Genomic DNA, 23365 nt, shown 5'->3' with positions numbered 1-23365 from the left:
TTGGTTTATAACGTTGGTCATCCATTGATCTTCGAAATCTGCCTTTTCAGTTTTGCTTTGCCTGTCCGTTCCCGCACTTTTTCTGTCGGCCCTCAGCTCTTAAAAACTACTGAGGTTAGAGGGCTGCAAATTGGTATGTTGACCATAAACTCTCCAATCATCATACATACCAAATTGCAGCCCTCTAGCTTCAGCGGTTTTTTTTTTAAATTTATTTTTAATGGTTAATGTTGGCCATGGATTGAGCGTCTGCCAGCCGCCGACGCATCCTCACTTGACCGCATCTGGGGAGCAAATGAGCGCTTCCCGGTCGTGGCTGAGAGTTTCACACACACTGCAGCACATCAAGAGTTTCATACAGCATTATACGCTGTACAGACAACTCGTTTGTACCGAAGAAACTTCGGTTCATTTTTTATTTATTTGTTCATTTTTTACTCGCTGGAAATTTATTATATTGGTATATGCAAATGTTTTATGGCTTGAAAACATAAGGAAAATTCTCTTACTTGGAGTTTTCCACTTGCGTCAAGTTTAACTCCTGAGAATTCACGCTCTGCAGTACCCTTGTGAGTAAGCTGTGAAAACAGCGTCTTTAAGACTCGTGCGAGTTGAATCAGTTCATGGAATTACACTTTACAGGGAGCTGCAAATGTTCACACATTAATTAAACACAAAGATTATAATAAAGTAGGCTTTATGCTAGCAGGCGCTCTTGATCTTTAAGGAGCTTACATCCTGCGCTACGCTTAATATTAACAGCCTAAAATCAAAGATAATTCACAATAAAAAAAAAAGACCAGAAATCCTCGTAATATCAGAACATAATTTGGGACGAAACAACTTAGAAGTGGTAGTAACAAGAAATTTTACAAACATCTATATATATATAGATGTACAATATATAGCACGGACATCCACAAGCAGCAACATTACTGGTAATGGTACGTAAGAACAACAACAGTAAAAGCACCAGTAAATAAACTAGCCACAGCTGACTTTGATCATGAATTGCAAAATGATCTTCGCAAAATTTATGAGCTCCTATATTAAATGGGAATGCCTCTTTTCAACTGCATGGTACGTTAGTCCCTTCTCGGGGTGGGGGAGGGGGGGGGGACGAGTTGCAAGGTGGAGGAAGGTGGGAAGATGGAATGGAAGAAGCTGAATGGGAGGCCCAAGGGACCATCAATCAGATGACAGTGATCTTGAGTAGAAAGGTAGACTCTGCACTCGTCGGCAAAATCAATAGAGAAGTCATGGTATATGAGGGTCGACTACTTGAGGGCGGAACCAAGCATGACACGCGAGGGGTGGGTAGGTGGACGGGGTGTGGGAAGGTGCTACTGGGCAGGTTACTTGGGGTCTGGGTGGGGGAGGGATAGAGGGGTAGGTTTAGGGTATGCCATAATAACGATGATGATGATGATGTTGCAAATGATATCTATATGAATGATGCTTTGAGCTGCGAGGCTCTTTTCAGTTCTCATTCTTTCTTCCTTCGTCGTCTTCTTCTTCTTCTTCTGTGCTTCGGTGCTTTGATCTTCCAGCCTTTTTCGGAGCTGTAATTTTCTTGTCTTTTCAGTGTCATTCTCATCATTATAAAGGTCAAGATAATTATCGTCTTTTACCTGTGCCTGTTCTCAATTCTTTATTTGATCTTCTGCCATCACTTTCTCGAGACCCTCTATTGCATCCCGCCGGTCTTTTAACCTTGAGCGTAAGAAGAAGAAGAAGAAGAAGAAGAAGAAGAAGAAGAAGAAGAAGGAGAAGAAAGTACATTAAGAATTTCTGTACTGAATTCCGAGATTAGCGATGCAAAGCATAGATTAATCTCGCACTCGCATCCAGCACACACACACACACACACATGCGAATTAAATCGGTCAGTGCAACTCTGTAATCTGAGTTTTTCCATAACAAAAGCAAGCATTAACCTTTCATAACCTCTGAGGCCCTTGTCTTAATCAACCAGGTATCTTGGATATCCAGCAATGACCAGAGGAACACGATAATTCTTACCTGGACTCGCGTTGGGCCGTCATTTCCAAAGGCTGTTGAGAATCCTGGGTCCCGTCAGCGAGCAATGAGGAGGGTTTTTTGCGAAGCCCCAAGATTCTCTGCATCCCCAAGTTATTCAAAGACTTTTTTTCCTCCCCTGGCTTAGCTCCTTCGCATTTGCTTTCTCCTTTCTTAATCCTCCGTTCATCACAGCTGCCATTACGGTTAGGGGCTGCATTTCGTTCACTCACTGAAAAACAACCTTTGGAGGCTGGTGCTTAACTCCAGAAGTGGGAGATCGTCCGGTAAAAGAAACAACCAAATAACGAATTTTGGCGGTCTTTCATAACACCGGATTTTGGCGCTTAAACAGTATTAGATTCTTGCCGACTCTGCGCCTTCAAATACATATCGTTGGGACGCTTTCCTTCAGCTGTCATGTCTTTTATATGTTTGTTCGTCGACTTATTTCTCTGTACTTTTCCCTTGCAGATTCTTAGAATTCGTCTTCTATGGAGAAAGATTTACATTTCCGGTCTAAGAAAGCAGATGATTATGCCCGCCCGAAGGTCACTGGGTTCTGCCTGCCTTCTCAGCTCACCCATGTCATCAGCTTAAATCAAGAGTCCCCAATTTTCACTAAGTATGGAAAATAACCGATTGCGCAGCCCTAATTTTTATGTAGATATTAGTTTTTGTGTCCTTTTATGGACGATGATTACCGTGGAGCACATACAAAGTGAATTTTTATCATGTAAATAGATTACGACATGAATATGGCGAGAGGAAGCATTTGTATGTTTTTTGCTCTGCCAATACTAATCTTCGGGGAATGACTCGACAAGTCTAGATCTGTACAGCAATCATGTATGCAAAGTAATGTATGTTTTTCGAAACATGGCATGAAGTTTATAAACTAAGTCCCATATCATTTTCCTCCTTTCTTATGGTGGAGATACTCGAAGACCTGATGTTGCCTTGGGTATGGGGCATTGAGCTGGAGGGGCATTGCTAGGAACTGGGTAGTTGTTGCGTTTGTTCCTTTGTCTGGTAAAGAATGGTTGCTTTTACCGAATTGCAAATGGTGCCTTTTTTCGGCTTACTGAGCAGAAGATTATGATTCAAATGATGTGAAGTCTATTATTTTTTTACATGGAAAGATCGTAATTGGGCGGTCTCTTGTAGTTTATTCTTTTGCACTCAATGGTCATTCTCTTCACTAGAGTAACTGAGGGTTCATAAGAAATCTAAGTAAGGAAACACCTCCACAGATGTTTACTTAACTGATAATATTGCTTGATCCCGAAATTTACATAATATTGTTTTAATTTTTCGGTACATTTCTGAAAATGTTAAACAATGTCTCATGTCTTTATTTTTCAAAGGCTGTGCGCAGATCCCTTAGTTTCTCATTAATCGACTTAATAGCTAACCGATCATCTGAGCTGTAATAATCTCCTTCCTATTACTTCTGAAATATTTAAAAATAAATTTGAATGCTTGCTTTTCTTCCTGCGAACCGGGGTGCTAAACGTTTTTCTCGGAGCCTTTCTAAATTCAGACCACAGACAGCCCTGGCATGCAGGACCAAGAGACCTGACAACGTTGGATATTGAGTTGAGAGAGAGAGAGAGAGAGAGAGAGAGAGAGAGAACTCATCCGACTGGTAATGAGAATGATCCTTTTTATTTCAGAATTATTAGTTCCAGCGTATCAATGACGTGAACGTAAGTTCTCGTAACTAACTGACGTACCAATCATGTCCATGTTATGACGATATAATTTTCTCTTTGTACTACACAGTAGCTACGGCTGGGTGACCACACGATTACTCATTAAAGAACCCACTGAAGTCGACGTCGGAACCAGACCATCATTAATACCTGTAATAAAAAAAATAATAATCTGTGTACCTTTTAAGATTTGAAAACGAAAGAGCCTTTCTTGTTTTATTTTTAGGAAACTTTGGATTAAGGCCTAGGCACAACTCATATCAATTGTTTTTTTTAATGTTCTGAGATATGTATAGACTTGGACATTTCAAAAATACCTGGTTAACAATTTTTAGAAAAACTAGACCGAGACGTTTTTCTAAACCAAGGACAATTAAAACCTTAGAATTTGGACGCTGCTTTAACCATGTCTGCACAAATTTAGAGCGTAAATTTATAGCGTTTGTTTCCATTCATTCCAGGAAACAGAAATAAGATTTCCTCAGATGCATTCCAGTTGGAAAGCCACAGTCAATAGGACATTTTCGCAGAGGGACCTTATATGGATATGAGAAGCTCATTGGAGCCTGCAATGTATATATATTCGAAATCCAATACCCAGATCTTATTTCATACATATTTAACGGCAAAACACATCTAACAAATTACGTCTTCACAATTCTTCGATCAGTTGACTTTCTCATTCTTGCGCGATTCAGACTTGTTTTTGCTTTATATGGAGGCACAAGAAACGTCACACAAAGCTCTCCTTTCCATATAACCGTAAGACTCAACTTGTATTTATGGAATCGCTGCTTTACGCTTTTACTTCAGCGATTCAGAGCATAGTAATTTCCATGCATCTAGTTTCTGTTTCTTTTACATCTCATTACAATTTGGTATACAATGGTATGAAACTTCTTTTGAATAGATCGTCTCAACTACTTATACATTCTACGATAAGATCCAAAATGCTGAGGGTTTTCTTTGTTGAAAAATAAACCAGCACCTCTCTCTCTCTCTCTCTCTCTCTCTCCTCTCTCTCTCTCTCTCTCTCTCCTCTCTCGTCTCGTCTCTCTCTCTCTCTCTCTCTCTCTCTCTCGTAACAATGTTTATTTCACTCAATAATAAAGCATTATTTTTGTGGAAATAAAAACGTAGATATCGCATCTTTTTCAAATCAAGCAAATTGTATTTTCAATGTTAAGAGTGAATATCGTATAAGCTACAGAAATTGAGATTCTCTTTGTCTTTGTTTTTGTGAACTGTGCATGAAAAAAAATACTTGAAATTACGCCCACTTATCTTTGATCAGTCTTTTCTTACACTTTTCAATTAAAATTTAATTCTGCTCTTAATGTATTCTGCAATATCTAGCACCACACAGAGCAAGAAAAAGACATACTATTAAGTATCCCATTAATCAGACTATTAATATTCGAAAACAGTAAGAAGATAATAGAAAAAAAATATAATGACAGACCTTGTATCCTGATCCTGAAGGCTTAATTATGCTGTCTGAAAATCGCATTTAGCCAACCCAGTGCAACGGAACAAAAACCAAAAAATATTTTGAATAATTTATCACCCGTTAGAAAAATAGCAAAATACCCGCGCGTAACAGCAATGAAATTTCATGGCTGCTGGAGCTTATATGCAAATCTTCATTAATGCCCGTGATAAGTGGAATAACTGTGATAAGTGGAAAAATGAATCAACAAAGCTTCGTGACGGCGCCAGAGGAACCTGTGTTGTTGCGGTTCTTTCCTAAGGTGGTCTTTCTCTTATTTCTCAAATAAAAATCTTGTTTCTTTACAATTCGCATCTGGCAATGAGGTCTTGAGTGTCTTTCCGTTACCCTTCCTCCCCTTCGTCTTTAAAGTTTCCGCCTACTGTTATTCTCATCACCTTCTCTATCCTTCTATACCGCTCGCTCGGTCAACTACAAACTGCTAAAAATCACTCGCCTATTGTGATCAAAGTTTGCTTGGTCGGCGCTTTTATTTGGGAAGTATTTCATACTTGCCATTGCTTCTGATTTGGGTAGATTTTTTACTTGATAATGACTGATTAATTATTCACCTCTGTCACAGTAACTTCCACAGAAGCATCTTTGATCATGAAAGATCCCGGTAATTTATGTAATGGCTGCTGCATCGGGAAATAAAGTTTTTGTGTCTTTAATCGTTGATAATTCGTAGTACTTAGTGTCATTAATGCTGTAAAGCTTTTTCACTCTCTTTAGTTAATCATCCCATTTATTGTATCCGGTTTCTCTTTGTGTAGGTTATCTAAACTTTTTATTGATTCGGTAAATATATTTGTAATCATTAATTATCGTGTATTCATAGATAGGGGACTCGGGACATTATTTCCATCACCGCTTTCAGGGTTGTTAATAACCGGTGTTCATGTCGTTATATCTTTCGTTTTACTTTTTCTTGATTATTGTAAATTCATTTCATTTTTTTATTCATTTTTGGTGACTACTGAACAAAGTTTCCACAATACTTAAAATATCAATCACCATTTCTTTCTTTTATTTTGTTCGAGTTGTAAATTACAGTCCTTGTCACTGAGGATGAAGATTCCTTTACCTCACGCTTTCTTCCTTAGCCATTTTACTTCCTTTGATCTTTGAAAAAAATTGAAACCTGTATTGGTTCGTGTTGTTGATTCCCCTAATGTTTTAGGGATAGATAACAACTGCAGTTTTCGTCATATCTGTCGCAGCAGTTTCTAATATTACCTGGCATCCTTGCAGTAGGCCCAGTTGAGCGTGGTGCCGCCGTTACAAAGGATCTTCCCGCACACACTCACACACACACACACACACACTGATGACGCCGCCAAGAGTCTAAACATGCTCTTGTCTGCTGCTCTTAATACGGGTAAACATGGGTACATAGCTGTTTTATCAACATTCCTTTTCTCCCATTTTTAATAGATAAAAACCATTTTAGTAAATAACGAAACTGAGGATCAGGAGACAATCAAGAATACGTATCATCTTTTTTATTATTATTATTAACTCAAGAAAGACAGTCGTGTTAATATATATATATATATAATATATCGTATATATATATATATATATATATATATATAATATATATATATATTATATAATAAATTATATATATATAATAATAATATATATATGTATATATATATATATATACTATATATATATCATATATATTGTATATGCTATATATATATATATATATATATATATATATATATATATATATATATACATATATATATTATATATATATCTAGTATCTATATATATATAGAAATATATAGATATATACATATATATTCTACATAGATATATATATTATATATATATATATATATGATATATATATATATATATCCCAGATATTTCGAAATTAGAGCCCCCCCCCCCCCCCCCCCCCGCCCTCCACAGAGCTATTTTTCATTTTACATTTCTTGTATTTTCAGACTGAGTGACGGAGTTAGATACAGCCATGGCTAACAACTAGGAGGAAATCAGATGGACTGACTGAATCTGGGCTATAACCTTCACAGAGAACAGGGATGCTGGTGCATCCTTCATTTCACGTTCCTTGATAGCTAAATACATTAAATGAGATGAATCCTTTGTTAAAAGAAACTGGAACAAAAATCCATATGACTGTCATCGCGAAAAGAGTGAGAATCTTGGAAGGCCTGAAGTCCTTTCTCAGGAGTCAAAAGACATCATAGCTGAGGCAGTGGGTAGACCAAGAAAGTCTTTAGGTAAATTGGCGCTTGAACTAGAAACAAAAAGGGGAAAGAAGAGAAGGTATAGTGCTGTATATCGTGAATTGAAAAAATCTGGTATCAAGCCATTTCATGTTATTAGCAAGACCAACATCACTCAGCAACAGAGAGTAGACTGTGCATGGTTTTGTGGTTCATTTCTTAAAGAATGGGATGAAGCTGACTTTCTTCATGTTGCCACATCAGATGAATTCTTCCTTTACACAGTCAGGAAACCAAATCATAAAAATGACATCATTTATGCTGCAAAGTTGGATGATATCAGCGATGACGTGCACAATCGCCAAGTTGTCGAATTTCCTGAATGTTTGGGAACTTTTCTGTTTCACAGCCAAATGGTTAATGTGGATCATCCAAGAAAAAGGACAATCATGGAATGGCAAATACTTCAGATAAACTGTGCTTACTGGTGGAGTATTTCCTTTCCTCAAAGATCCTGAAATTGTGTTATCTGTTGAAGTCACATTTTTGCATGATAAGGCACCATGTTTCAAGGCTCTTCAGACACAAGAGCTGCTTCGAAACAGTGGTATCGATTTTTTCTCGTCAAGTGAATTTCCAAGTAGCTCACCTGACCTTAATGTGTGTGAAAACATTGGTAGTATCTTAAAGGATCACGTTGAAGCATGGACAGTGAACAATAATGGTATACCAAGGCTCGGCGACCTGCGAAGAGAGGTGACCAAAGTGCTCAGGGAAATGAAGTTTGAGTTTCAGCTTTTTTGTGATTTGCTGAAATCATACCCTCAAGAATGGTACAGGCAGATGGAGGTCACACAAAATATTAAATACTCAGAGAGAAACTTGAATTAATACCTGTTCTGAATTACTTTTGTTTTTATCCATATCAATTTTAGTTTATGCTGTAGAGAGGGGGGGGAGCGCTCTAATTTCGAACACCCTGTATAGATATATATAGTATATATATATATATATATATATATATATTAAATATATATATATATTATATATATATATATATATATATATATATATATATATATATATATATATATATAAACATTCATTTGCCTGGGGAATTTGAACTGGGACATACAAAAATAAGCACTGATTTCATCAACGGCTGTTTCCGCCACAAAGAAGACCCAGAAGGCAAATAGAAGCGCAGAGAGCTGATTCAGAGTGAATGATAAATCTTCTTTCTGATATTAATCATCCCGTCTCCTAATCCTTACTCCCATTCCTCCACCTCCTCCTCATCATTCCCCTCCTCCTCCTCCTCCTCCTCCTCTGACATAAGCCAAGGTATAGGCATTAACATAAAGGCAGATCCTAATTTTCTTGCCATCTGATATGCTTGTAGCAATTTGTCTTACAATATGTTAAGGAACCCGGGGCTATGTGGCACCACTAGTGTGTTTCTGGCTAATTGGGGGTGGGTTGTGTGAAATTAGAGGCGTATTGTGTGAAATTGGTTTGACTTCTGGGGGCTGGCGGGAACCAGACCCAGTCAAGCCAGAGAGAGGAGAGAGAGAGAGAGAGAGAGAGAGAGAGGAATTTGATGATGGGTTGATGAGACTAACCCTTTCCGCCCATCGAGACTGCTGCAACCTTCTACCGCATCACCCAGATCCTTCAGCTCGCCCTCCCCCACCCTCCCCCATCCAGAAACTCAACCCATTGGATCTAACCCACCAGACCATCCGATCTAACCCACTGCCATCAAATGATGCCTACCAACCATTTCTCTTCGCCCTTAACCCCACCATTTTCTAATCCCAGCACGTCCAGACGGCTCTGTACTTTTGGCACAGCCGATGGAGATCTCGCTACTGTACGCTGACATCTGAGCCTCTTTCAACAAACGCGCCTCGGTTCCTACAGGGGATTAATTACAGGAGATTAATAGTTATATTGACCCACTGCTGCATACACGTCCTCCTCCACTTCGACATCGAGAGGACACTCTAGATAATAATAACAGTAATAATTATAGAAGTTACATCCTCATTTTTTTAAAGTATTTTTTCGGCCTACCAAATTATACGACAAAGTTTTGCATCAATTCTCTGGCAGTTAGTTACTGTCGGGATGACCGTAAAAATACTATACTCATAATTCTGCTTATATGCGCAGACGCACAATAAACACACGCACCCACAGACAGCTAAGTTTGTGTGTGTGTGTGTGTGTGTGTATGTGTGGAAGAGGGTTCGCGAGAACGTATACGTTTGAAGAAACAACAGCGACCCTAACCTAATTTTCTCGACGTAATTACAATCCGAGTCTCATTTCCAACGATAAATACCGTCAACCAAACATCGAATGAGCAACCTTCCCTGTCAGTCGGTCGGAAGGCTCTCAACGACATAATTACCTCTGTAAAAGGTTTAACCTTTTATTTTGACAAGTTTTATTTCCGATACGCATCTGCTGCACGCAATTTTGATTAACTACAAAAAAAAAAAAAGACACTGAATTATAATGCGTAAAAAACACTGCGTTAAACATCTCAAACACACAAACACGCCAACGGATAAGTGTACATAAGTAACGTGAGGATTTACATAGAAGGAAAAGACTGTTCTAGACAGGAACGCAGGTACAGAATAAATCTAAATAAAATAAAAGGAAGAAGTAAAAGTTGCAGTAAAGAATGGAATAAACCTGCACTGCTACGCCCAAGGGAATGAAGACTTTTTGTGGAAAACCAAATTGGATTAGAGCTTTTGTTAGTTCACGTCTAATGGGTACGTTCTAAAACAAATTTTTTTTTTTTTACAACTGTTGACTTAGTTTAGTATGGAGGATGTGTGCCGGTATTGTAACGTAGCCTTAAAACGAAATTCAGAGCATTCTGAATATTTGCAAAATAATTGGGCTTGATAGTTGTTTTACTGGAGATCGATGAATAAGTAAACTGAGTGTTATAATACTAGCTTGGAAAATAGCAAGGGAATTCAGTCGCTAGTTTAAAAATCCTTGATTTTTCTTCTCAAATTTAAATATATACTCATATATTTGTTCAGTATCTATATATTTGTTTTATGAACCATTCAACCATTCTTGTCTCGGTTTTAATAACCAATAATACTTTAAAATTCTTTAAATTGGAGGTTTGCTTTGTATGATGTTTTATTGATGTTAACTAGTTTTACTATTATTATTATTATTATTAATAATAATAATAATAATAATAATAATAATAATAATAATAATAATAATAATAATAAAAGTAGAAAAAGTAGTAATAATATATAAATTGGTCACTATGTAAGTGTCACAGCTTAGTTCTTTTTCTTTACAATTAAAATCTTTCTTTTTAATTCCCCTCTACTCTTCTCAATCTTTGTCTCACTTTTTCTGCCAAACTGCAGACTCCATTCTTCTTATGATAAAGGAATGGGCTGCTTTCTGTACGTAAACACTTTAATCAAATGTTCACGAAAATATTTTATTACAAAATAAACATACAGATACTTAAATGATTCAAAAACGAAGACAAAATTTTCTTAACAGATCTATCACCAAAAAATGTCCTAAGGGCACCTTGACAACCTCCATGTAAATATTTATATTATGAACTCCTAAATAATTACATAATGAGAGCAAATATATTTTTCATGCAGCATTTAACAGAAGCAATGTGATATCTAAGTGAAAAAGTAGTTTGTTTGTGAGACAATACTGCAATTCCCTACGATGGAGAAATTCTTCAAAGATATGATAAGAAGTTTCGTCAGCTACGCATTCCCTACATTAAACTGATTTCAATAACTTTTACTTTCTCTAGAGGCGGTGCTGCTGTTCCTACTGGTTAAATACCATATCTACCCCACTTTTTCTGAAGTGTGTTTTAAATAAGCCAGCTAGGTGTCCCATCTCTTTTACCTAACATATAAAAGTTCAAGTGGGCGCAAAACAACTCTTCGTGTGCGGAATAATATAAACATGAAATGATTTACACAGCGTGTCGAGGTAACTGATGCATTATCATGTTTTAAAGATGGAAAAGATGGACAGAAAAAAATGCTTTATTGGTGTGTTCTGAAAATATCTTCGTGATTGCAATCTACGAATTCTTCTCGAATCGTTAAATACACGAAAAGATTCCAAAGGCATGATATTCACACTGAACACACAACCGTATGGAAAGAGATCAAAAGCTTGAACGTTCAAAAACCAATTGCAGTAAAATGCATTTAAGAATATTGATGAAGAACTAATACTAGAGAATTCAGAGGAAAATATTTTATTTCTCCAAAGATATATATATATATACATATACATACATATAGCAAAGTTAAACACTGTATCCGTGTTCTAATATGTTGTAGGCAGCCCACTAAAATTTGGGAAAAATTTAAAGTTTTTATTTAAGCTTTTGGAGAGTACAGTCTCTCCCTCTTTCTGAAAGAGGGAGAGAATGTAATCTCCGAAAGCTTAACTAAAAACTTTCAATTTTTTCCAAATTTTAGTAGGCTTCCTACAACAATATATATATATATATATATATATATATATATGTCTATATATATATATATATATATATATATATATAGTATATATATTTGTGTGTGTATGTGTATGTGTATGTGTGTGTGCGTGTGTATGTGTGTGTTTCTGAGTGTAATGCAAATGAGAAATTAAGTGCATTTACTGTGGATCCTCTCTTTTGCAGTATCACATGCCATTTCTAGCACGCTGCAATTAGAATACTTTATTGTAAAATAAAAAAGCGCTTTTTGAGGCTATCTTAAATATCTTTATAAACAACCACCGTATATATTTAATCACTAGAAGCCTTAGCTAGATAGCTTATAGAGGAATAGTGTTCATGAAGAGCGCATCAATAATAATAACAACAATTATTATTTTTGCAGCAGTGGATACTAATTTTATCACTCTTGCCCTAATTATCAATGCAATTAATTACGCGTACGTGTATAACAGAAAAGGTGAATTATATCAGCGACGAAATAATGTGCATTAGTGGGTTTTATCAGTGGCCAGAGGGTCCGACAAAACCATAAGCAATTTTCCAGTTCATTCTCGTGACTTTTATTCATTTCTATTATCGCTGCATTTTCCGCATCGCTGGCCATTAATGGAAGAAAAATGTGTTCATTATTATTATTGCTCCCGGGCAGCCAAGGATCAATGCCAGCCCCAATACTCCCATTTGACAAGTCCACAAAAATGGTGAGCCATTTTTGCTAACACCGATCTTTTTTTTTTTTTTTTGCGGGAGGGAACATAAATTTCCATATATCTGGATTCCCAAGGATGGAGTGGAACAGAGACAGTTGCCAGATTGATAGGTATACTGGACAAGGAAGGAAAATAAATTAAATGCTCCTCCTGCCGAAAACGAGATGTTCAAGAAACATTAATTTCGCCTGAGAAAATAAAAAAAAATTATCCAACCGTTGTACTGCACAGGGTACGATATGAGGGGCCTGCTATACTACACACGGATGGCGGAAAGGAAGAAATTTTACATAAAAATTTTACATACACATATAAAAGTTGCTGTACGTCTACGATATATAGAGCAACTGCGCTAAACTTATTTCCAAAATTAATAAAATTCACACGCATCCTTCAACTTGTGCAGCTCTAAAACGGTTTATGCTTCCCGTCCGTAAAAAAAAAAAAAAAAAAAAAAAAAAAAAAATCATATCTGGGTGGGAGGAAGAGAGAAGCAACGGGAATGTACGATTTTAATGAAACTTTACCGAATATGCGGTCAGGGGGAGGCCAAAGATCTCGAGATACCTACGGTAGGTCCTGAGGAAATCAACTGGAAACCCTTATTAGCATACGATAAGCGCTGCGTTCCACGGATTCGCACTCTTTATTCTGTTTGGGAGGCGCTGTTTCAGCGAGTCTCTCTCTCTCTCTCTCTCTCTCTCTCTCTCTCTCATACACATACGTATATATATACATACACACACAAAAAAAACACACACACATATATATATATATATATATATATATATATATATATATATACATATATATATATACACACAGAGAAAATATTCCCCTACACAGTATACGACTAAACGCTACAGATATATAAAGTTTTTATCATTTATTTTATCTCATGAAAATTATAATATTTAAGTGTAGGTACACTAAAAAAAATTCTTTTCAGAGTAGAGACTGAATTTCGAATTATAAAAGTTTCTATGCTATATAAACTGTTTTTGTTTATCCTAAATAAAATATAGGTACTTTTGATGAATTTACGTATGCTTCTCAAAACTCTCTTTAAGTTAAAACGGAAAAAGTTTCCATATGAATACAGTGCATAACATTTAACATTTTAAAACAACATAATGTCAAAACTGTTTAATCCTGAAAATACGTAGCATTTCAGGGATTATATGCTTTGTACTTAAAACGCTATTCATCTTTTAAGAAATTCAATGGCTTACTATAAGAGAGCATCTATTTAAATAGCGTAAATAAATATCTGATTACAAAATCATTCAGAAGCCTGGTGGTCAGGAGACAATGTATTCACCGGGTCAAACCTTTTAGTTATATCAGCATTCCGGGAAAGGACAGCATTCTCTCTGTCTCTCTCTCTATCTCTCTATCTCTCCTCTCTATCTCTCTCTCTCTCTCTCTCTCTCTCTCTCTCTCTCTCTCCTCAGGTAGCTGGGCTGTAATTACAGAGTTAACCAAGGAGCTTCGTCCAAACGCTTTTTATGGAAAGAAATAATTATGTGGTCTTTATCTTACTCCCTCGTTCTATTATTTACTCACCTCTTCGGCATTCTTAGGAGGTGCTTACAAAAATACACGCATACTCGCACTCAGCACAAATTCCTGCACTGTAATTCGTGCACAAATACAGCTGTGTACGTGTACTCGTAATTGTGCATATATATATATATATATATATATATATATATATATATTATATTATATATATATATTATATGATATATATATATGTATATATATATATATATATATATGTATATATGGTATATGTATATATATATATATATATATATATATATATATATATATATATATATAGTATATATATATATATTGCAGGGAACACTACTCTAAAAAAATTGTCAATAACAACTACTTATAAATAAAAGTTTTAAAATACAGAAACCTACTTAATCTTTAATCGAAAAATGACTGAAATTCTTTTAGGAAATAATGAGAATTTCGAGAAACTGACCGAAGGCAGCGTTAAACCACACTATAACTCCTGACTCGATATCAAACAAAAGTTTTCTCAGAGGCCGCATTAGGCATGCGCGTGCGCACTCGCTGACACCAGTACGCTCACACCACCTAAAAATAATGAAATATGACAGCTGCTTCATACAGATCACTCACTCTCTCCTCTCAAAGGGTTAACTTTCAGCTCATCAGCTGGTTTCGTATTTGGACCCAGCATCTCCTAATGCACCTCTCATTGTGCATGGGAATGGGACCTGACCCGACCCAACAACCACTCTCTGCACTCCGGACTACCCAGGGCATGGGATCTTAAGGTATAGCTCAACACTCTTGCTTCTGCCCTTTGAATCACGAGTCTGCGAGGGCTTAAGGAAGACTATACATCTCTAAAGGTCTTAAGAATAGGGCAGGGGTTGCCAGTATCGAAATGACTGTTCAAACATGATTCCCAAGGAAAAGAATGGCTGTCGATTGATTTGTCATGACTTCGTAAGGAAAATATTAAAAAAGGCAAGAGAAAACACCTAAAATAAATAAGCAGAGACAAATTCCCATAAGCAAGAACCAGTTCATAGGCTTTACAATGTGATCGTATCCTCAGAAATTGTTGTGACGTCTTGAGGGTGATCGAGTCCTCTTTAGGGAGGATTAGATCCTGAGAGGGACAATGCAACATACTCCGATGCAGGACGACACCTTCGGCCTGGTCTGGTGCCGGCACTTAAAGAAATAGAAAGAGAAGCAAAAAGAAAAAAAAAGGCGAAGACGGAGAAGGGAACGGGTGGATAAAATTAAGTAGGATTTAGCATGGCGAAAACGCAAGTGGAAGAAAAGAAGGTGAGAAGTAAGGCAAGAAAGAGAGAGACACAGGATGAATAAGGATGCACACAAGCAGAAATCCTGATCAGAGGTTTTTCTTTCCCGCTGTTAGCAAGTGAGCATTAACTTGTCTGGAGTATTTCAGCGTCGGTGAACATAAATCACAACAACGGGCAGTTAAATCTTGATAAAAGGAGCCAGGGAAAAGGAGGTGGTGGAGAATGGGGAGGGGGAGCGGTTGGCGAGGGAGAGGTTTATCTATATTTCTTTCGTGGGTTTTCGTATGCTTTGAAAAATACTAAGATCTGAGGAAGTATTTTGATATGTGGGAACGCGTTCTCCCGTTCATCTGTTACACTGCATAAATGCACCTTTGGTTTATCCGTTTTGGAAACTATCTTTATTAAAGTTACGAATGATTGTCCCATTTTCTTTATTTTACTAATCTAAGCTTTTGATGTCCTAAATAAACGGTCAGGGCACATCTAAGCGTTTGAGGATGGCATTTTCATTAAAGAGTCTCTAGCACACTGCAAATTATTACGACAATTTTCTAAAAATAACATTCAAATCTGCACGCACGTGTCGAGAGAAAACATCTTACGAATACCATATAAATCGTTTCACCCCTTCAGGATAAGGATTACCTTATAAAGGTGCTACCTTTTGAAGTACACATCTTAACGGAGCACTGAACATTGCGTCTCTCTCTCTCTCTCTCTCTCTCTCTCTCTCTCTCTCACATTGATAAAAGTTTTGGGTACATTTATAATTCACATTTAAATCAACGGAGGCATACTTGATTTTGAGAGAACGTGCCCAAATCATCCCACCTCGTCTGGGTCGGTAATCGACCGTTGGTCATTCACTCTTTAAAGGATGGTGAGAGAGAGAGAGAGAGAGAGAGAGAGAGAGAGAGAGAGAGAGAGAGAGGTGGGCCAGCATTTTTCACTTGTTACTTCCTTCTCATTGAGCGGTTGCTGGCGCAGGAGACTGTGAAGGTGAGCTCCCCATAATTCTCTCGATATGCAAGACTGAGCTTAACATGGCTCAAGGAAGTGAGGGGAATCTTTGTTTACACTAAAAAAAAAAAAAAAAAAATAAAAAAAGTGAGAGCTTAGCATCGCTGGGGCTCTAAAAAAGGTATATAATCCCGTCTTTTTCATTTTTTTTATTTTACTTTTTAGTCTTCTTGTTTAATTTTTTCTTTTTTTACCTTTTTTTCTTTTTTTACCTTTACGCTGTTTGTATTTTTTCTTGGATTTGAATAATTGAATTTTCGTATTCTTTTCTTTGATCTATTTTTATAATTAGTGTTAAATTCACCGATGCCTTTATCAAATGTCATTTGACTCATTTCCATTTTTTATGTATATTTTGCTTCTTTTTCAGTTTTGTAATTAGTTTATTCTATCTAAGCTGAAACAATTATTCTTCTTGTTTCATTGTTTAATTTTTTCTCTTAGATCAAATTATTTTTGCATTTTTGTCTCATGCATTTTCCTCATCTTCAGCATCCCCTATGAATTTTCGTTTCATTTATTTAAGGAGGAAAATTGTCTTTTTTCAGCTCAAAAAGAAGAAAATATGTCAAAAAATAATCCTAAGAAAAGTACCGCAAGTAACACAACAGACCAATTTATACGTTAGATGCACATTTAATTAAATACACAATATTAAATTACTTTAAAATTTAATTACTAAGATTCTGAATTTTATTTTCAAGTTTTCACTAAATTTAGCTAAGTTGCTTTACTTTTCCGGAACGCTTTCTGTCATTTGAATGTAAAAATTGCAGAGCACGCAAAATTCAATTAAAATATCTCGAAAACAAAGTTTATTAGATTTAGGAAACATATATCGTAGGACAGGAATTTGAAAACCAGGAATGCTGGAACGCCCTTTGCCCTGTGGTTTTGAGTCACGTGCATCCCTGCTTGAACTACTGCTTAATTTTAGACAACAGAAGCAGATATGATATCACATAAAAAGATGTAAAGACTATATATATATATATATATATATATATATATATATATATATATATATATATATATATATATATATATATATATATATATATATATATATATATATAGATATAGATTAGATATAGATATAGATATAGATATAGATATAGATATAGAGATATAGATATAGAGATATAGAGATATAGATATAGAGATATAGATATAGATATATATATATATATATATATATATATATATATATATATATATATACATATACATGCATTTTATATACATGTATTAATTAATTTTTTTCTAATAACTGTATTTCTCATTACATTCTGTTACTTCTTTTTAAAGAAAACCCTATTCTTTGGAAGCTTGAATTTCAGATCAATGATTCCTGTGGGCTTGTTCTGAATAATAATACTAATAACAATAAACAGACATTCCTTCAAAAAACAGAAAATATTTTTTTTCTGACGAAGACGAAATATTTTCAATAAATTGTAAAAATCATTCTTATTCGTTTTACTCTATCCAGACACACATTTACCTTTAAAGAGAAACCATTTTCATCTTTATTTCAAAATCTTTATCAAATACTGCAACACGCAAATGGAGAAAACGTTAATACCAACTTTGTCTTCGCTTACGTAATTGCACGTCCATCTTTGAACAATGCGTGCACGTTTTCACTGGCTCGCATATATTGCCTAGGATATATTGCGTCGCCGGAGCACTCCACAAATGAGGAAATGATAATGATATGAAGCGCGTGGTATGAGCGGCTGTGGCATTCGATGGCCAATTACCAGATGAATTCTCGGAAGCAAATAATTAATACCCGCGCAGCGTTATGGTCTTACAATGGGGTTGAACGCAACTCCTCACCTGGATGCTCAGTCTGGTGGAGGCATCGAGATGAAAACCTCTATGTGATAAAATGTCTAAATTATCACGAGAGAGAGAGAGAGAGAGAGAGAGAGAGAGAGAGAAGAATTCCGTAAGTTCTACGGTAAAGGGAGTCAGTAGTAACACAAATACCTCATTATTTGAGAGAGAGAGAGAGAGAGAGAGAGAGAGAGAGAGAGAGAGAGAGAGAGAGAGAGAGAGAATTTCGTAAGTTCTACGGTAAAGGGAGGCTCTAGTAACATAAATACCTCATACTTATATGCTTATGGATTTCCACGAGAATAATTTCGTTCTGAGAGAGAGAGAGAGAGAGAGAGGAGAGAGAGAGAGAGAGAGAGAGAGAACACTAAAAGGACGCTACACACTAAAGGGAAACAGTTGTAACATAAACACCTTACATATATTATGGACTCCCATGAGAATAATTTCGTTGTGAGTATAATCGCCTTCCACTCGATGTTAATGATTCATAACACTGGAATTACGCTCTTGATTCGGAGCAAATTTCCTAATACTAGAAATTATATGACAGGAATGGAATTCACGATAAAATTTAAGTTCAAACGCATGTCAGTGAGAGAAAAATTGCGCAATATTTCTCTGCTATAAAAGATTTAGAATACTAAGTATAGAATATGTTGCGAATATGTTGCAACACACTCAAATTAATACGTATTCAAACGTGTGGTAAATCAACCCTTATTCTAACAGGCTAGAATTCACGATCTAACTTTAATACAATTCCGTAAGACTTCATTGTACAGAATTTCATGCCAGAGGGCTCCATTCCATCCAAAGAACTTTATTCCGAAAGGCTTCAGTCCATAGATCCTCATTCCAAAAGGCTTTATTCCATAGAACTTTGTTATACAAAACTTTAATTCCAAAAGGCTTCATTCCATAGAATTTAATCCCAAAAGGCTTCATTCTATACAATTTCATTCCATAGAACTCTTGTAATACAGAACTTCATTCCTAAAGGCTTCAGTCAACAGAACTTCATTCCAAAAGGCTCCATCCCACAAAGCGCTCTTCATTTCAGCATGACTCCTCATTCTAGATAATGGAATCAGTAAAGCAAAGAATTCTTTCAAACTGGATATGGCGACTAATATCTCATGTTTTCCTCTCCAGGACTTTCGGGGGGAATAGACGATGATTTATCAGTCAAAATACTCTTTGAGGATGTGTAAACTTCAACATCGGGAAGAGAAGCTAATGACAAATGCTCCTCGTGACAAAAATGTGAAAATAGTAAATAATCGATAAATATTTGAAATACAAAGAAAACAGGATTTTATTATTCTTAAGCAATGAATATAGGCACACGGTGGTAGTACGGAAAAAAATGCCCGTAAAAAAATTAGTTCGAATAACTTTTAAAGCAGTATTATTACAATTAATATCAAAACTGAATACACAACACACACACTCACACACACACACACACATTTATATATATATATATATATATATATATATATATATATATATATATATATATATATTATACATGTGTGTGCGCACGCGCGTGCGAATAGGTATATATATGTGTGTGATATAAAACATTACAAAAAAAAAAGTTTATTGCACTAAGCAAGCAAATGTTCGAATAAAAACTCAACAGCCTGTGTAGTTTGATCAAAGCCTCTATTACAAAAAGTTTTAAAATATCATAAAGACTAAAAAAAAAACAAAAAAAAAATACAAAACGAAAATGTGAAGGCAAAGGAATTATTTCACTGCGTTCAGTTCCTCAAAGCAACCGCATGGAAAAAGACTTCCAGCTTCGCTTGAATTAACAAATATATCCCAAAGGGGGCTCTCTGTAATGTACTTGTTTATCCTTCATTAAGTTTTTAATTTTATCCAGATATTTTTCCTTTCATGCTTTAAAGGTCAGTTTCAATTACAATACCGTTGGGTGGTGCTTCACAAGCTATGTGAATAAGAGAGCAAAAATGCTGAAAAGAATTTGGTATGTATCTAAAGTCGGGTAGATACAAATCTTGCGTACAAGTGTGTATGTATACACACACATATATACACATATGTGTGTGTATATGTATATATATATATATATATATATATATATATATATAATATAATATTAATATATATATATATATATATATATATATATATATTTTATAATACATAATATAATAAAATACTAAGTTACAAATGTCATTTAATATCTACTTCGCTCTACCTACGATACATTAGCGAAGGGGGAATTATAATTCATAAGTGATTCGTCAACTCAATCCAGTGTTCTAAAGCGTCACTAAACGTCGTTGGTTCGACGAACCGCTCATCAGTTGTAATTCCTCTTCGGTAATGTTTCCGAGGTGGAGTGAATAGGATATTAAACGACGTTTGTATGTTAATGTTTCGAATATATATATATATATATATATATATATATATATATATAATATATATATATATATATATATATATTATGTCAGCAAAATTGTATGCTTATTTTAGTCAAGGACCATTAAAAAAATGAGGGACGGGGCAAATAAAGTAGAACATATTTCAGATCGAGGGGGGTGAGAAATGACCTCTCAAAAAGCGATCTGAAGAGTATTGATTCCCAAAGGGGGACCTTCATTAAGAATAACGGAACGATGGCCATATGGTACCATAGCAAATATGGTAATAATACTAATAATAAAAATAGGAATAAGAATGACATAAAGCTGATGATATAAACTACGTTATTAATACTCACAATAATATTCAGGATAAATTTAACGTTGTCCGCTAATTCTGATGCCGGCTGTTCAAAGAGGGAGGTTACTGTTATCGTCTATTTACAAGCAATATTGCCTGCTATAATAATTACATCATCAACAATAATACTATTCGTGATCGTAGATATAATAATTATATGCAGAGACAACAATAACAACTACATTAATTTGCCTATTGATTAATTTATTCTTTTATCGTTTTTAATAAATGGGATCTCTTCTTTCTGCATTTCCCTTTACTTCCTCTTACTTCTTCTTAATGAACACCATATTCTTTGGAAGCTTGAATTTCAATGGGTTTGTTCCATATTCATAGGTTTTATCTACTGAATAATAATAATAATAATAATAATAATAATAATAATAATAATAATACTCATATCAGTTGTAAGTCTCAGCAAAAGCAACAACCCCCACAAGAGACAAATATAAAATCTACGAAGAGAGAGATTTCGACGAATGCAGTCCGAGTAAGACTAAGAGACGCTCCTTCCATTCTTGAGGAACTCGAGGGAGTGCATTTCCAGGAGCCTTCTCGAAATCCCTCCAGAAGTTTTCCTGTGAGGGCAGAAGTCGTCTTCTGAACTCCCAAAGTGACAACACATCACATTCTCCTCCCTTCTTGGAATGAGGAGACGGAGGGGAGAGGAGAATATCAGCAGGAAGAGAAGGGTCGGGGGGGGGGGGGGGGGGGAGATGGTAGAAGAAAGGAGAAATTAGTAAAAGGAAACGAGGAAATATTGAGAATGGGAAAGAGGAAAAGGAGGAGGGGAAAAAATGAGGAGAGAAGACCAGGTGGAGAAAGTAAAGAGGAAAGGGAGCATAGCAACAAACAGGCACATGAAAAACTATACTGAGATGGCCTTCATGAATACCAGTAATCTAAGAAAAGCTTTAACTTTCAAACTATAAATAAATTTCGCTTTTCCTTACTGCATTTTTAAAAGGGTATAAACAGCCTCCAAAAATAATCATTATCCAGCCTCCAGCCGCAATAAATCCCAGTCCTTTTCATCGCTGAGCGTGCACGTGTTCCATTTAAATGGCGCATGCGTGAAACGAGGCGCTACACCTGACAAGGAGATAATCGGGACCGAAATAAGTTCATTAACCAACCTGTCAGGATAAAGGTCTCTGTTGCTTGAAGTCTAACTTCTGATACGGCTGAATTCAAATCGGAATTGGCTCGAGGCAGGTTAGAGAGAGAGAGAGAGAGAGAGAGAGAGAGAGAGAGAGAGAGAGAGTATCAATAAAACTTTCCCTTCTCTGAACGAGTTCGCCTCTAAAATGAATTAAGAGCTGCAAAAAGGCCTGTTCTTGTAAAGTCGTCATCACCACCATCAGCGCAGGGCGCCGAATAACAGCAGCGACACTGACGGGAGCGTTTAGCCTTCCTCCTCCTCCTCCTCCTCCTCCTCCTCGCGGAGGTGGCACCTGCGCGTCTGTAAGCAAGCCCAAAGGTTAATTAGGAGCATAAATATTAGCAAGAAAGCGTGAAGAACCGTCCGCGGCCGTCTTTATCAGCGGACGGAATTTTTGCGTTGCATTCGCAGCTCCAATTAGAGCCAGGTAAGCGCATGATTGCCTTTTCGGTAATAACAGAGGACTCATGTTCCCTTGTCCGCAAGACCACCCGAGTGGACTACTAGACCTCGGGGGAATGGGGTAGGGGCAGAGGGGACTGGGGAGACGTAAAAAGAAAAGGAAAGGGAGAGGGAGAAAAAAATAAGAGAGAAAAATAGATTCCGTGAGAGAGGGAGAGAGAGAGAAGGGGATAATCGGTTCCGACTTGAAATCAGTAACCCGATTCAGGAGATCAAACTTTGCAGAGAGAGAGAGAGAGAGAGAGAGAGAGAGAGAGAGAGAGAGAGAGGTGACTTTAAAGAGGTTTCAGGAGGATTAGAGCATTCTAAAAGAGAACTGTATGGAATAAAGATCACTGATTATGAATGAAGTAAAATTTCTTTACGTTAATCATCGAGCGGTAGTTTTGAGGGACATGACGGTCATGGTTTGGAGATATTAAAATATAAGCCCCTATGTGTGTGTAGTACTTATACATATGTACACCTATACATTAATACATTACATATATACAATAGACATACGTATATATGTATATATACATATATAAAAAAGCATATATATACATATGTGTGTATACCGTATATATATACAGAGAGAGAGAGAGAGAGAGAGAGAGAGAGAGAGA

The 23365-nt window shown here is 36.1% G+C and overlaps 1 long non-coding RNA gene across 4 annotated transcripts in view; it reads right to left on the bottom strand.

Moving 5' to 3' along the window:
* Positions 1-23365, bottom strand: part of LOC135215377 (uncharacterized) — a 424575-nt gene that overhangs the window by 193952 nt on the left and 207258 nt on the right. Inside the window, exon 4 of one of the 4 annotated variants that reach the window (XR_010314766.1) lies at positions 1753-3884. The exons of the other annotated variants lie outside the window; for them this stretch is intronic. This is a non-coding gene — a long non-coding RNA (uncharacterized LOC135215377). Of the gene's footprint in view, positions 1-1752; positions 3885-23365 lie in introns of those variants that run through there. 4 annotated transcript variants of the gene reach the window in all.

This window comes from Macrobrachium nipponense, chromosome 11 (assembly GCF_015104395.2).
Source record: "Macrobrachium nipponense isolate FS-2020 chromosome 11, ASM1510439v2, whole genome shotgun sequence".
Taxonomy (NCBI): Eukaryota; Metazoa; Arthropoda; class Malacostraca; order Decapoda; family Palaemonidae; genus Macrobrachium; species Macrobrachium nipponense.
The sequence above is the reverse complement of the archived record's forward strand: the minus strand, read 5'-3'. Positions and strand labels throughout refer to the sequence as shown.